We start from the raw sequence: 16,990 nt of genomic DNA on the forward strand, positions 1-16,990 counted from the left end.
AGCCTTTTCTTACTACACTTAGTCATTTTAACATTTCCTAATGGCTTTTCAGGGATATACATCCCTCTATAAGCTTCTCCCCTTTGACAGCATCAAGGTGAAGACCAGGTGGAGGTTTTCCTGCCCTAAAAAAATGAGGGAAAACACATTGTATGGCAGTGTTGGCAAGCAATCTCACTATACCATTCAACCACACTACAATTAGGATTGCAAACCTTTTAAAGAGCTTGTCCATATTGGTAACAATCTAGTTATAAACTAAATAAAATACAAAGGCCTAGATTTAGAGTTTGGCGGTAGCCGTCAAAACCAGCGTTAGAGGCTCCTAACGCTGGTTTTTACCGCCCTCCGGTATTTAGAGTTTAGTTACCGACACTCAAAAATCACCCAACGCACAAATCTCTACCGACAGCTCAGACCCAGTAGTTAACATCTACCGACAAAATAATCATCCATGAATCACAAAACAAATATTACACAAAGTACACTTACACTCATACAAACACTACACTATATTTATTTTTCAGATTTAATATTTTTTCTTCTAAATAGAAAGGATCAAAGTTGCGAGATCCCGGGTGTTAGAAAAAAAACAACACAAATCCATTTTGCCATTGACTAACATTGACACATGGGAAAACACACTCATATAGCTACATCTAACTAATAATATTATCACAAACATACACTCATCGATGCATACAAAAAATATACACCACATTACATACACAAACAAGTTATTTATTACAAAATGAACACGATTTAGCTACTTTTTCACACAAGACCATGACGTCACTCACTTTACGAGGAAAACCAGTCTTTGAATTTTTTTTTACCAAAATTTTGAGCCTCCATTGACTTCTATGGGGAAGACGTGCTCGTGCACGCGACAGACAGATTTCCCTAACGCACGCAAAAAGCGTAGACAAAAAACCTCCAAATACCAGCGCTAGAAATCGGAAAAAAAACATGCTTTTCTGCGTTAGACCCAGCTATGACAAATAGATCAAGAAATGACTATTTCCCTATGGTGGACTTATGGATTTTACTTATTGAATATTCACAACAGCATTAAATTGTTTCATACTTTTACATTACATCAACTACAAATCAACATCACTAGTAACAAACATTTTTAAAAATAAAATCACATTTAAACGGACACAAAAATAATTACAACATTTCAGGATTCACAAACAGTACACAATGGGAAACACCTCTCATTTACCTTTATTATTGCATTTCATTTATTCAACTCATATGCTTGCAGCAACAGCATATCTACATAGGCTTAACACATGATCAGTCATGGATGCACATACATTACTTTTAACATTCACTCATACATGTGCATTCAAATGATGGGGGAAAAACACATTACATTCTCTCTAGGAATCACAAAACAGAACATATGGATTTTACTGTACTTTTAACATCATGATTCCATCACAATAAACCATTAGGAATTACGTACAACAAGAACATCATTACACCAGATTACAGATGTCACTTTATGGGAAGGAACAACAATGCCAGACCGCTATATAGAAGTCAGCATATGTGGGACACAATCACAATATATAAGTAGATGTACGTAACACGCATCACCCATCACGCAACCACAAAGCACACATTTATATTTTATTCAGCACACAATAACAATGTAGCACAATACAACAACACAATGAGGATTTCAGAACTACATAGGCAGGTTAATAATATGATGACGTCATTAGAAGATTCAACCATACACATTACAGATTTACGACTGTACCGCCCTTTTCAGAAATTTAGCACTCAATACTACAATACAACATATACGTAAACAACAGTTTGGATCAGCATTATTAGGGCGATTTGAATGGGACAATTGATAAATATTGTCAGCTCGCAAATCACTTAGATATATAATACTACAGATGACAGCCGGAAGTTCTTCAGTATTAGTGCCATTTGAATGGGACGCATACAATATTGACAGTTCGGCAATCACTTATATATACAATACTACAGATGACAGCCGGAAGTTATTCAGTATTAGTGCGATTTGAATGGGACGCATACAATATTGACAGCTCGGCAATCACTTATATATACAATACTACAGATGGCAGACGGGAAGTTCTGAATTATTATTGCGATTTTAAAGGGACGCATACAATATTGACATCTCGGCAATCACTTATATATATAATACTACAGATGACAGCCGGAAGTTCTTCAGTATTAGTGCCATTTGAATGGGACGCATACAATATTGACAGTTCGGCAATCACTTATATATACAATACTACAGATGACAGCCGGAAGTTATTCAGTATTAGTGCGATTTGAATGGGATGCATACAATATTGACAGCTCTGCAATCACTTATATATATAATACTACAGATGACAGCCGGAAGTTCTTCAGTATTAGTGCCATTTGAATGGGACGCATACAATATTGACAGTTCGGCAATCACTTATATATACAATACTACAGATGACAGCCGGAAGTTATTCAGTATTAGTGCGATTTGAATGGGATGCATACAATATTGACAGCTCTGCAATCACTTATATATACAATACTACAGATGACAGCCGGAAGTTATTCAGTATTAGTGCGATTTGAATGGGACGCATACAATATTGACAGCTCGGCAATCACTTATATATACAATACTACAGATGGCAGACGGGAAGTTCTGAATTATTATTGCGATTTTAAAGGGACGCATACAATATTGACATCTCGGCAATCACTTATATATACAATACTACAGATGACAGCCGGAAGTTCTTCAGTATTAGTGCCATTTTAATGGGACGCATACAATATTGACAACTCGGCAATCACTTATATATACAATACTACAGATGACAGCCGGAAGTTATTCAGTATTAGTGCCATTTTAATGGGATGCATACAATATTGACAGCTCGGCAATCACTTATATATACAATACTACAGATGGCAGACGGGAAGTTCTGAATTATTATTGCGATTTTAAAGGGACACATACAATATTGACAGCTCGGCAATCACTTATATATACAATACTACAGATGGCAGACGGGAAGTTCTGAATTATTATTGCGATTTTAAAGGGACGCATACAATATTGACATCTCGGCAATCACTTATATATACAATACTACAGATGGCAGATTTACTTTATCGTTTACAAACAGTGTTGCAGCAACATTGATCGATCACATTCGATGCACATTATACACAAGTATGCACTTTTATTCATGTTTGCCTGGACGTGTGCTTTTTACTATAAGATCGCGTTTAAGAAATATTGATTATGCATATGATCAAACATTACAAACATGCACTGTATGTGTGATATTTGACACTTTCACATTGAGATTCATTGGGGGAAAACAACATTTCAGCAAACACCAAAAAAACGCCCACTGTGAAAGCATTCGCGCCGCTCACATACAAACAAGTGAATACAATTAGCAATCATTACAAACTCACTACCATTGGACTAATTGTACTATAAATCCCCCAAACAACATGGCCAAAGCATCCCTTGTGATCCACATCAGATCAAGTGCATACCTTGTTACGCCTTGCTCTGCTGTTTGGAAATATGGATGATGATGACATGGTAGACGCTGCTGGTGCTGCTATTGGCGAACTAGCTGTTGATAGAAACAGGCAGCCTCGGCGGCTCCGAGTGAGACGAAGGGCTCGTCTGGTTCGAGGTCCTCGTGTCTACAGGGTGAGACCCACCTTGGAAAACATGAGCGACTTTGAGGTTTATGATAAGTATCGGCTCAATCGCGAACAGCTCATTGGCCTTTACGATCTTCTTAAACCTCATTTGGAGCCACGTATAAGAATAAGGACTGCTGTTCCCGGCATGAGTAAGATGCTAAGTTGTCTATACGTCCTGGCCTCCGGGAGTTTTCAATCCGGAGAAATGTACATGCATGGCCTGTCTCAAGGTACATTCTCTGTGGTGTTTGATAACTTTCTGGACGCCATGGTACGTATCAGTAAGCATTACATAGGATTCCCACAGAATGATGGTGATTGGAGGCGCCTGAAGCGGGAATTCTTTGCTATTGCTGAATTGCCCAATGTCTTGGGAGCCATAAATTGTACCCACATTGCGCTGCGTGCTCCAATTGATGACTTGCCCTTCAGAAATCGCAAACATTTTCATAGCCTCAACATGCAGTATGTTTGTGACGCACAGATGAGGATTATGCATGTGTTTGGAGGGGCTTGTCATGATGCCCGCATCCTCTCTCTGTCCACCCTGTGGCGGCAGTTTGAGGAAAGACAAATGCCCCCTGGTTATCTCGTTGGTGAGTATTTGTGCACAACATGGTTAATTAGTTAGACAATTGCCACTGTAGTTTTAAAATGTTAGCATAATGTTCAGCTATAGGATGCAATTTAACCATTTATTTATATTTCCGCAAATGTCTACTTTTAGTTCAATGCAGATATGTAGCATGTCTTACCTTAAATGCTCAGAGAATGCAATGTAACCATTTAGTTGGTATTTTACACAAGGTCTGGTTTAGGCGAAATACGCATATGTAGCATGTCTTAGCTGAAATGGGAAGATAGCAGCCAATGCAATTTAACCATGTTATTGTCTCTTTCCGCTAATGTCTACTTTTTGTTCAATGCAGATATGTAGCATGTCTTACCTTAAATGCTCAGATAGAGAATGCAATGTAACCATTTAGTTGGTATTTTACACAAGGTCTGGTTTAGGAGAAATACGCATATGTAGCATGTCTTAGCTGAAATGGGAAGATAGCAGCCAATGCAATTTAACCATGTCATTGTCTCTTTCCGCTAATGTCTACTTTTAGTTCAATGCAGATATGTAGCATTTCTTACCTTAAATGCTCAGATAGAGAATGCAATGTAACCATTTAGTTGGTATTTTACACAAGGTCTGGTTTAGGCGAAATACGCATATGTAGCATGTCTTAGCTGAAATGGGAAGATAGCAGCCAATGCAATTTAACCATGTCATTGTCTCTTTCCGCTAATGTCTACTTTTAGTTCAATGCAGATATGTAGCATGTCTTACCTTAAATGCTCAGATAGAGAATGCAATGTAACCATTTAGTTGGTATTTTGCACAAGGTCTGGTTTAGGCGAAATACGCATATGTAGCATGTCTTAGCTGAAATGGGAAGATAGAGAATAATATTGAACTAGATTATTCTTTTAAAAAATAAACATTTGTTAGTGAATTATCGTGTACACAAACTTTTTTTGGAATCAAAATACAATTTTGAGGATTCAGTTTGAATTATGTTCTGTTCATAATTTATAGGTGATTCTGGTTACATGAGCCGGCCTTGGCTTATTACTCCCTTACGTAGCCCTACTGATGTGCCTGAGGAGGGCTACAATAGGGCTCATAAGAGAACCTGGGCGGTGGTTGAACGAATGTTCGGGCTCCTGAAGATGAGGTTCAGGTGCCTTGACAGGTCGGGAGGAGCCCTCCAGTACAACCCAAAGAAGGTGGCTAAGATCGTTATAGCCTGTAGTGTCCTGCATAATATTGCACAGCGGGCTGGGATGCTGCAGGCCGTCCAGGCGCACCGAAACCTCCTCAGAGATGAGGAGGACGATCCAGTTCTAGAGGGGCCATTCCAGGACGAGGGGCTCAATGTCAGAGCAGACATCATCAACCGCCACTTTAGACGGTAAATAATAGAAGTTAGATTGGAGTATTGTCAATAGATGTGAACTCTAGGGAAATGACAAGTAGAGAATTTTGCAAACTTGTTAGGATTGTTCATCAAATGCTAAAAATGTGTTTCATTTATAAATATAGGTGATGCTCTGGTCATTGGGTCCTGTAGCGAGTCTTTGCCACCTGGTTTTTAAAGAGGACATCAGCTGGTAAGTATAAATGTATGGACTGTTGCTGGCATGAATTGTACACAAATACATCATATGGCATACATTTTCAAAACTAGTATTTAGTTTACACATTACTTAAAATGTAAATACTTAGAAAGGGATCCTCTAGCATAACTATCCTCTAGCATGACTATGGTTCAAAGTCACACATTAGAGGTTCGTTCTGCTCAATATGACTCATCTTCACACTTGATAGAACATAACACAAGATGCTACACACGCTTAGTAAGCTAGTGACAGAAATTGATTCAGAAATGGGGGGTGGGAGAGGGGTACAGAACTGATTCACACACTTGTAGTAGTAATTTTAATAAACCCTTTTATGCCATTAGGGAGATGACTTCATGTAAAGACTGAAAGGGAAGAATTCGAAGAATGACAGTGAAGAATTCCCAGACTGACAGTGGAAAAAGACAAGATTGAAATTGAAGAATACCAATGGGATCATGTCTGGCATTATCTTTCAAATCTGCTGACCTTGAAAACCATACAAAGACATGTTCACATGGTAAGTGCCAACTATTTGATAGAATAAGGCTGTGGAGGCATCCTATTGGAGACACTTAGATTATTTTTTAATTTTTAGATGGTATTTCACAGTCCTCTATTTTTGAAATGATGAATAAGACACCTATTGAAGATCAACTGTTTTCTCCAGAATTGACTTTCAAAGACCATGCATTATCCAGGTTGGTTTACCAATGCATGATAGTTAAGAATCACAGGAAGAATGTAGAATATTAGTAGCTTACATACATTAGTCATACTTTGTTCATAATTAGATATTTCGGTATCACAATCAGACACTTAGATTATTTTTTAATTTTTAGATGGTTTTTCAGTCCTCTATTTTTGAAATGATGAATAAGACACCTATTGAAGATCAACTGTTTTCTCCTGAATTGACTTTCAAAGACCATGCATTATCCAGGTTGGTTTACCAATGCATGATAGTTAAGAATCACAGGAAGAATGTAGAATATTTGTAGCTTACATACATTAGTCATACTTTGTTCATAATTAGATATTTAGGTATCACAATCAGACAAAGGAATACATATTATAGTTGATTTAGAGGTATTTGAATGGACATGAAATATTACATTTATGTTCAGCATACATATATATTTATTATTTAAATGTGATATAAATTATTATGTATAATTAGAAATGCTGATATTTAAATGTTATTTTTATTACACAATATAATGGTGTATGGTTTTTTTGGTTTTTAATCCAAAAATGTAATTCATAAATATCTTGATAAAATGTTGCACAAAGTTAGAGCATAGACACAAGATGATTGTAAATGTATTTTATGAATATTTTACAACGTGTGTATTAACTTTGTAAAATATGTTTTTTTATTTTCAGATTTTCATCTGATGACTTCCAGGAATATTTTTTTTTTGTTTTTGTTAAAAGAACTTTTTTTTTTAAATGGTAATAATCAACATTTTATTATTAAATACCCTCTTTTGAACAGATTATAATAAATATCCATATAATCTGTCAATAAAAAACAATTTGACTCCCATGACTGGTAGTTGTCTATTTGACAAGCACATGCATAAGATCAAATTAGGCATCATGTATAGCATTAATTTTAGAAAATCCACTGATTCAGAGGATATTAAAGTCAACTATCTTTTTTAAATTAATTGGGGAGTGAAATCCATCAATGCTTTTATTGTGTAATTTTTAGATGTTAAAATATTTTCGGATATGTAGTGAGAATTTGACATAAATTTATTTGTTTCACTTTTAAGAAGGGGAAGTGGTTCACTTACATTAAAGTGACAGTGTTGTTGAATGTAAAATTTATTTTATAAGATCTTGTATCTTCCTTAGGTATCTAAAAACATTATTTTAATAAATTTATATTTTTTAAATTTAAAAATGGTAGGTCAGTTAACTTCATGTTTTGCACAAGCTAGTTATTGGATGCCATGTTAATAGATTTTATTTTCTAGTGGAGTCATTTAAAGGGTCATTTAACTATAGTTATTAATATTATGTAGTTTTTTTAAATCTTACCTCTTGGGTTAGACATCACATATCTATATATAATTTTCATTCCCCTTTAGTTTCTTTCGACAATGTTAAATCAACATTCCGAATGTTTTGGTCCTTAAAGGGACATTCACAAAATATATTGTGTATTGAATTTTAAACAATCATAAAAAAAAATTTTTTTTTTGTAAAAGTTTTTATTGAGGTTGTGCGAAAACAATACAACATATATGAAGCATCATATCCTTGCAATAAGCATAAATGGTACATTCAGTTTAGCAACTTTTGCGCAGATACAAGAAAAAAAAAATTAAATTCTCCAAATGAATACTCTTGTAGAAAGAAACAAACAAACATTGGAACCTCTTTTTCTTTTCATAAGCTAATATTAGCAGTTTGAGTGGTCACATTAGGACCTATAAGCATAGAGTAGTTTAGTAGTTGGTTTTTAAATGGTAGCAATAGTGAAAATATCATTTTGCGATATAACTAGCATTGTAAAGTATGTAAGTATATTGGGCTAGAAACCCGAGCAATCTTGTTACGCTAGGCATAGGAGACAGGGTCAACTTTATATTATGCTGCAAGGGTTATTAGTAAAAAAAAAAACTATAGTTGGGATGCGGCACAGGAAAGATAGGCTGCGTAGTTAGCCCTCCTACAAGAGGAGGTATATTATGGAGAGGGGGAGGGGGGGAGGTGGTAAAGGGAATATAATAAATAAAATATATGGCTTAGGAACTAAGAGGCTCATTATGGGTTAGGGGAGGGCAGTCAAATAGATGTGGTAATGTAGTAAATACTAAGTAGGCAGGTTTTAGCGTTACAGGGCAACATGGTCATACATAAAATCTCATGAGCATGTTGGTTAACAAGGGAAAAATAAGAGTGGACTGGTGATATATTAGGTTAGTGGTGTATCTGGTATACTAGAGCCTAGTTCTAAACTTTACAGACCCAACAAGGTGCATGTAGCTCATACAAGATATAATGTACAGTAAGATATTGAATAATAACAGCCGGGCAGGACCAGCCCACGCCCATAATAGGCATAGAAAACTATATGTCACCACAAAGCAATGGCCACCACACCATGCCCAGAATACTGTAAATTATGCTTCACATCAATAGCTCAGAATAACCAATATTATTAAGTGGGCACAGGGTCTGTACAGATATGTAGGAGAGCGTTGGGTAGAATACCTAGTAAAAACACAGTCTGCATGAATAGGTGTTAATAATGGAGCATTATCATTAAGGGAAAAGGGCCTAGGAAAGTATATGCTGTATAGCAACTGTACTGCTGGACATTGTGCGTGTTAGGGAGCTGCCTCGGCCGCAGGCAGCGCCTTTACTGTAGAGGAATAAGTTGCAGCAGGCATAGTAGTAGAAAATAGGCCACATTCTAGCAGAGAGAAGCATAGTGTTAGAATTGCACTAAACACTACAACTAGAACTTGTTGCACATGCACAATAACTTTCTGTATATCAGAATATGAAAAAACTCCCAAAAATACAGTTGAATACTTAGTTACTGCAGATCAGCTATTAATGGGTATTAAGCTGCAGAAAGATTCTGAGAAATTGCAAACAGGTGCTTAGCACCTATGAGCTAGATGCATTAGAACAAACATATAACTAGGAATTGAGCTTTAACTTTAGGACATTGCATATATAACCAGTCTAATATGAACATAGATATTGTACCAAAATAAAGTATATACGGGATAGTAGAACTAATTTGTAGGAGTGAATAGTGTCCATATACATTTTAATTATCTCTAGATAGCTATACATGTCACATAATGTCATAAACTGAGCCACCCTGCCACGTGAACACGGGCCTTATGTCCCACGGCAGGGTAAAATATAACATTAGGCATAAAAGCATATTTAATAATCGGAGAGACTTTGATCTTGATGTGCCTTAACATAAAAATAGGCTCCAACTAATAAAGCAGGCAAATGACATATATAAATATAAGTTAGTTCTGGCCATAAAGCCCAAAATGCAAGGCAGATCGTCTAGATGGAGTCAGAGTTTAATTATAAGATACTGTTTTTAAGGTAGTCACCACCCGTGTTTGTGCAGAGAATGTACTTAACTGAAGGCTCCTGTAATGGCGGGTGACATATCCATTATGTGCCCGGTGGCTGCATTTACACAACCAGCCCTCAGCCGATGTCAGATTTGAGGCGAGGTGGCATATTGAGTGTCAGTGGTAAAGCGTTGCGTCTCCAACCAGGAATATTCCCACACTGTGTATGTGTCGCTGTCACATCTCGCTCAACGCTACTATCCCATAGCTGAGAAGAAGAGAACCAAATATGGCTGCCATCCACGGATGCTACGCACCTGATGTTGCAATGCAGGACTGGCATCAGGATTTGGTCTCCCATGTAGCGTGTCTGCTCAAAAGCCGACCTGCAAACCAGATCCGCAGTAGTGTAGCTTCTGACCCTAGTATCGCAGTCCAGCCAGACCTCTCGGCAGTAGTTGCGAGTATCTCTGTGCATTGGGGGATCAACATGGTAGCACAAGACCTCGTGGCTCAGTGCTGTAGCGCAACTAACCTGGAAGGTGGCAGGATCAACAGACTCCAGAGCCTGGGCATCATGGCTATCTGCAGGCTGTATGGGTTTGACCTCACCCGCATCTGTGTTAGTGAAACAGTCGTGTAGATCTTGCTCCAATCTATCAAAATGATCCTGTAGGAGCTGTTCCACTGCTAGCCACCAGACATCCCAGGCCCCCATCGTAGATTATCTTCCAGATCTCATAAAGAGCTAGAAATAGCCAACTGAGGGTTCCCAGTGATTCCGATAGTGCTGTGCTTGAGAATGTCCCCTTTTAATATAAAGAAGGTTACTTTAGATACCAATACATATTACTTGTAAGATTTGGTAGCCAAGAGCTCTTCACATATGCGTCTGGTATCCCTGATAGTTGGCTCCGCCCCCCCATCATAAAAGAATTTTAACATATTTATAAAGTACTATAGAATTACATTCAGTCTTTAAATATACTTAGAAAAAGATTCATCAATGCACCTATCTTAGACAATTACATAAGGCATCTATGTGCAACCAACAATCAGCATCAAAATAGCCTATGTAGATATGTATTTAATCCAAGAAAATATATATTTAAAATCTAATGATCGAATAACAAAACATATTAAGTTGTTCAAATATTATAATCTTATCCAAAATGCATAAATAACATATAGCTTATTGTCCCTCTAAGCTGAAGACTGCGAAATACATCCATTACAATATATATTTCAGTCAGTGTGTAAAACAATCCAGAAGTTAATCTAAATATGCTTTACTCATATGTTATACTAATTTTGCCAAAGGAAGGTGCCTAGGTTTATGATATTTCAAGCATTATTGTGAAATGTATCCTTAAAGGGACATGAACTCAAAATATACTTAAAGGGAGACAGTAAAAAAATTAATTATTTATACATTCTGAACGAGTATTCTATTTTAAGCAACTTTATAAATTGACTCATATTATCAATGTTCCTCGTGATGTTGCTATCATTACTTTAAAAATAAGGCATTAAATTTATAATTTATTTGCTTCAGTACTCTGGACAGAACTTTTTTTTTTTGGGTGGATTAATTTATCCAACAATCATCAAGGACAACCCAGGTTTTTCGCCAAAAATTGTCCGTAATATAAAATATCATTATTGATTTGCAAAGAAAGATAACAATATAATTCTTAACATTTGAGAATCGGATTAAATTATAAAGTTGCTTAACATTTCATGCTCAATCTGAATCAAGAACGCTAAATTTGTTTGGACAGTGTCCCTTTAAGAGATTTAAAGAGTGTATTTACTTCTCTTCTTATCTTGACATACTTTGCTTGAAAAGCATATCGAGATAGGCTCAGTAGATGAAGATTGGTGGATGCACAGAGATGCCTTATGTGATTGGCTCAACCATGTGCATTTAAATTTCTTCTGTTGAGGATATCTGAATACAAAGATAAATTGAGTTACATTTTAAAGTCTAAACAATTTTTTATCTCTACAGATCATTTGATACAATTGTTTGGTTGTAATGTCTATTTAAAAATAAAGACGCCATTGCACAATAACATATTTGAGCAGTTCAGACAAATACAAGCTCGAGGTTTATTTACTAATAACAAACAAACCTGTAGTTTAACATCTATAAACAGATTATCCAAGTTACTGACATTATAACCTGAATTTGAACATTCAGAAATGTTGCATGGGAAACGGATCTTGAAACACCAGATTTGCATCTTTAAACATTAGAGTCTAATGTCACGCAATAGCACACAATCAATGTGCATTATAAATACATTTAATAGAGCAATGTCAATACTTCACAATAAGTCACCAAATTGATTTTATGAACAATAAAGACATACAATATTAAATGTGTATTTGTATTAAAGAAACAGACCGTTATTAAACCGAAAAATGTCTACAACATTTAATAATGTGACAGTATTAGATTTTAAAGAGAATTTAAACATTAATATTTAACGGATCACGGATATTAAATCTGCGCCACACATATCCGCATGACAGGCCCATGAGTTACAAATAAGTCTACATGAAAAATGAAGTAACAGCACCACCAGGAGGTATGTGTATGGAAGTTGCTAAGATATGAAACATTAAGGAACGGCCAATCAGAGTTCATCACACAAACACAACTTGAGTCAGGATGGTCTCACAGACATTCTAACAATATTTCAAACTTTTATCCAATCAGATGTACAGATAACTTGTCCCATGGTGCATCTCATGTTTACTTCACCATATAAAAGTCCATTACACGTTGCCATCTTTGTCAGTTCTCTAATGCCTGCAGGCAGTATATATTTCTTTACAAAAGATATTCAACAACCCAGCAGGCAGGAAACCTCCCAGGTTTACCAAGCAGGAGAGCGCTGCACTGGTCCACGCCGTCAAGGACTTTTATCCCCAGCTGTTTGGGAACAAGAGGAGGTCGACAGATGCGCCTGTTAAGAAGGCCCTCTGGGAGTCTATCACCAATGCGGTTCAATTGGTTTGTGGCGTCCAGAGGAGCCAGGGTCAGATCATGCGGAGATTCAGAGAAATGAGGTTGCGCTTGACAAAAAAAGTCAACCTCATAAGGGAGTGGGTACAAGCCCGTAAAAGAGGGGGCAAAAGAGAGGCCCCACGGAAACTCTACCTACTCCCTTATGAGGTGACTTTATGCAAGCTCCTCACTCTCCGGGTCCCCAAAAGATTTAGATCCTCGCCATCCTCGGCCTCCTCTTCTTCCCTCCCAGCTGCTGGATCTGAAAGTCCTGACCCGGGGGCCAGGGCAGCTGCTTCTCCGTCCGGTGGCCTGGGAGGAGCTGAAAGAGAATCTGAACCAGGTAACTATCCAACTTCATATAATATATTAATATTTGATTAGATTTTTAAAAAATGTGTATATAGTCAGATACTAAACCTATATAGATCTCACAACATACGCTACATATGATGTTTAGATATCTGATTTTAGATTAGTGACACATGAAATAGGAATGATGTTTCTTGCGCTCTACAGAATATGCATCACAGAGCGAAAATTGAATTGCGCATACACGTTAACATGGGTTTGCTGTAAGTGGCATTGCTTTACACATGTTGGTCAAATGACGGATGCGTAATTCCGCTTGGAATCATTGCGCAATGATCCCGAAAATTAGAATTGCGCATACACGTTAACATGGGTTTGCTGTAAGTGGCATTGCTTTACACATGTTGGTCAAATGACGGATGCGTAATTCCGCTTGGAATCATTGCGCAATGATCCCGAAAATTAGAATTGCGCATACACGTTAACATGGGTTTGCTGTAAGTGGCATTGCTTTACACATGTTGGTCAAATGACGGATGCGTAATTCTGTTTGGAATCATTGCGCAATGATCCCGAAAATTAGAATTGCGCATACACGTTAACATGGGTTTGCTGTAAGTGGCTTTGCTTTACACATGTTGGTCAAATGACGGATGCGTAATTCCGCTTGGAATCATTGCGCAATGATCCCGAAAATTAGAATTGCACATACACGTTAACATGGGTTTGCTGTAAGTGGCATTGCTTTACACATGTTGGTCAAAATGAAATGTGAATTATTATGTATGTGAAGAATACAGTATTCTTATTTTCAATATTATACATAATAAAAAAAAGAATAGCAGAATCAAAATAAATAATAACATATGTCCATCAATTGATGAGAATGAAATAACACAAAAAATGAATTAAAGCTACAGTAAACAACACAACTGATTGAAAATAAGAGTACAGGATATATTTATCATGAATTTAATTGAGGAAACAATTAACTCATGGGACTACCAAAAGATTAATAGTTTTTAATTGATTTGGTAATAATTTAAAGATTTTAAACATGGCATGATTTGTATTAATGATATCCAATCCTCATTTAATATATTACAGATCTGGATGTTGGTGCTGGAACCTCAAGCCAGGGCTTGTCACAGTATGGTATGTCTCATTTTAATTGACATTTGTCTTAGAAACATGGACAGAACATTACATACTAAATCCACATTGTTCAATATTTATATGTATCTGCAAAATGGATTAGTAAAATATTTACAAATAAGAATAAAAAACAAACAAACATAGGATTACATTGTAATACTAATCTGAATTTTATCGAATTTAAGATATCCCATCTATTCTTGATATCTTCATTTTAATGTAAGATTCTTTGAATGTCCAATTTATATTCTTCCCCTGTATATTGCTTAATCTTATTTGGATACATTTTGACAAAATTCACACACTTTTGCATATGTTTTGATTTTAAAAATATAGATTCAATTTTTGAAATTGATCACGTCATTTAAGGGACATGCCAACTAAATTTTACATTGAATGATTTGGAAACGTGATTTTATTGTTTTGTTTAAACATTTTATGAGCTACATTGGTTCAGTCTATTGTTTTAGTTCTTCTAAAAACATATTGATTTTGGTTTAGGTTAAACAATGCATTACTGGTATTATCTGGCTGTTTTTTTATGCATAAATTGGCATTTTGTCAAAAGTTAAAATCATGTGTTCAGATAACAGTAGTACATAGTTTCAAAAAGTATACAATTACACATTTTGAGCTTCATGTCCCTTTAATAGAGGAAAATTAAATAATTCTTAGGATATCCTTAACTAACATATTAGATTGTAATCGCATGCTCCATCCCATTCATTACATCAACATATGGAGTAGAGAATTCATTAACAGCAACATTGTCAAATCAATATATTTTTATATTAAAGGGACACTGAGCTAAAATTATTAATGTTGTCATTCAGATAGAGCATGCAATATCAATCAACATTTAAATATAATACTATAATCATATTTGAAATATTCTATTGCTAAATGTATTTTAAAATCAAGAATGTACGTTTATCTGCAGCTCCATTTTGGTTGACCAACCTGGGTTTTTATTGATGATTGGTGGATACCTTCAACAAACAATATTTATTGAATCCTATATTGCTTATCTGCCTTTAAGATTAAAATGTAGCAAAATTAAAATTATAATAGGAGTCAATGTTAAATCATTTGTAACAGTTTGAACAGTGAAATCAATGATTGAATTAAATCATGTCAGTGTCCCTTTAATAAACAATAGATTCATGAATCCTTACATTCTTTGGATTAGACAATATTGATATATAATTCACATATTCACTGTTGGAGTTACTTTATAGATATAAGCATACTCTAACAGCACCATGATTACATATTTTTACTAATCAATTTGGTTTGGTATTGTGATCAATATGTGTTGTGTCCTAAACAAGATTACTGTACATTGCACAAATGGCTCGATGTGCCACATGTCTTTGTTTATATTTGTCAACAGCTGTTATTCAAAATGTGGTTTGTGTGTATTCTTTTAAGAACATTGATCAATGGGTATATTTAGATATGCAATAGCATCATATGAGATGAGTTTGATGTCTAATATAGTCAGAAATTAAACATATGTTAAATACATCATTTTTTACAGAATCCCCTTGATTCAATCAAGCATTTTTTTTTCTAGACATGTGCGATTCGGTTCGGTTCGATTCGGAAATTCGGAAAATTCGGATGGATACATTTTGACAAAATTCACACACTTTTGCATATGTTTTGATTTTAAAAATATAGATTCAATTTTTGAAATTGATCACGTCATTTAAGGGACATGCCAACTAAATTTTACATTGAATGATTTGGAAACGTGATTTTATTGTTTTGTTTCAACATTTTATGAGTTACATTGGTTCAGTCTATTGTTTTAGTTCTTCTAAAAACATATTGATTTTGGTTTAGGTTAAACAATGCATTGCTGGTATTATCCGGCTGTTTTTTTATGCATAAATTGGCATTTTGTCAAAAGTTAAAATCATGTGTTCAGATAACAGTAGTACATAGTTTAAAAAAGTATACAATTACACATTTTGAGCTTCATGTCCCTTTAATAGAGGAAAATTAAATAATTCTTAGGATATCCTTAACTAACATATGAGATTGTAATTGCATGCTCCATCCCATTCATTACATCAACATATGGAGTAGAGAATTCATTAACAGCAACATTGTCAAATCAATATATTTTTATATTAAAGGGACACTGAGCTAAAATTATTAATGTTGTCATTCAGATAGAGCATGCAATATTAATCAACATTTAAATATAATACTATAATCATATTTGAAATATTCTATTGCTAAATGTATTTTAAAATCAAGAATGTACGTTTATCTGCAGCTCCATTTTGGTTGACCAACCTGGGTTTTTATTGATGATTGGTGGATACCTTCAACAAACAATATTTATTGAATCCAATATTGCTTATCTGCCTTTAAGATTAAAATGTAGCAAAATTAAAATTATAATAGGAGTCAATGTTAAATCATTTGTAACAGTTTGAACAGTGAAATCAATGATTGAAATAAATCATGTCAGTGTCCCTTTAATAAACAATAGATTCATGAATCCTTACATTCTTTGGATTAGACAATATTGATATATAAT

Source organism: Bombina bombina, chromosome 6 (genome assembly GCF_027579735.1).
Source record: "Bombina bombina isolate aBomBom1 chromosome 6, aBomBom1.pri, whole genome shotgun sequence".
Taxonomy (NCBI): Eukaryota; Metazoa; Chordata; class Amphibia; order Anura; family Bombinatoridae; genus Bombina; species Bombina bombina.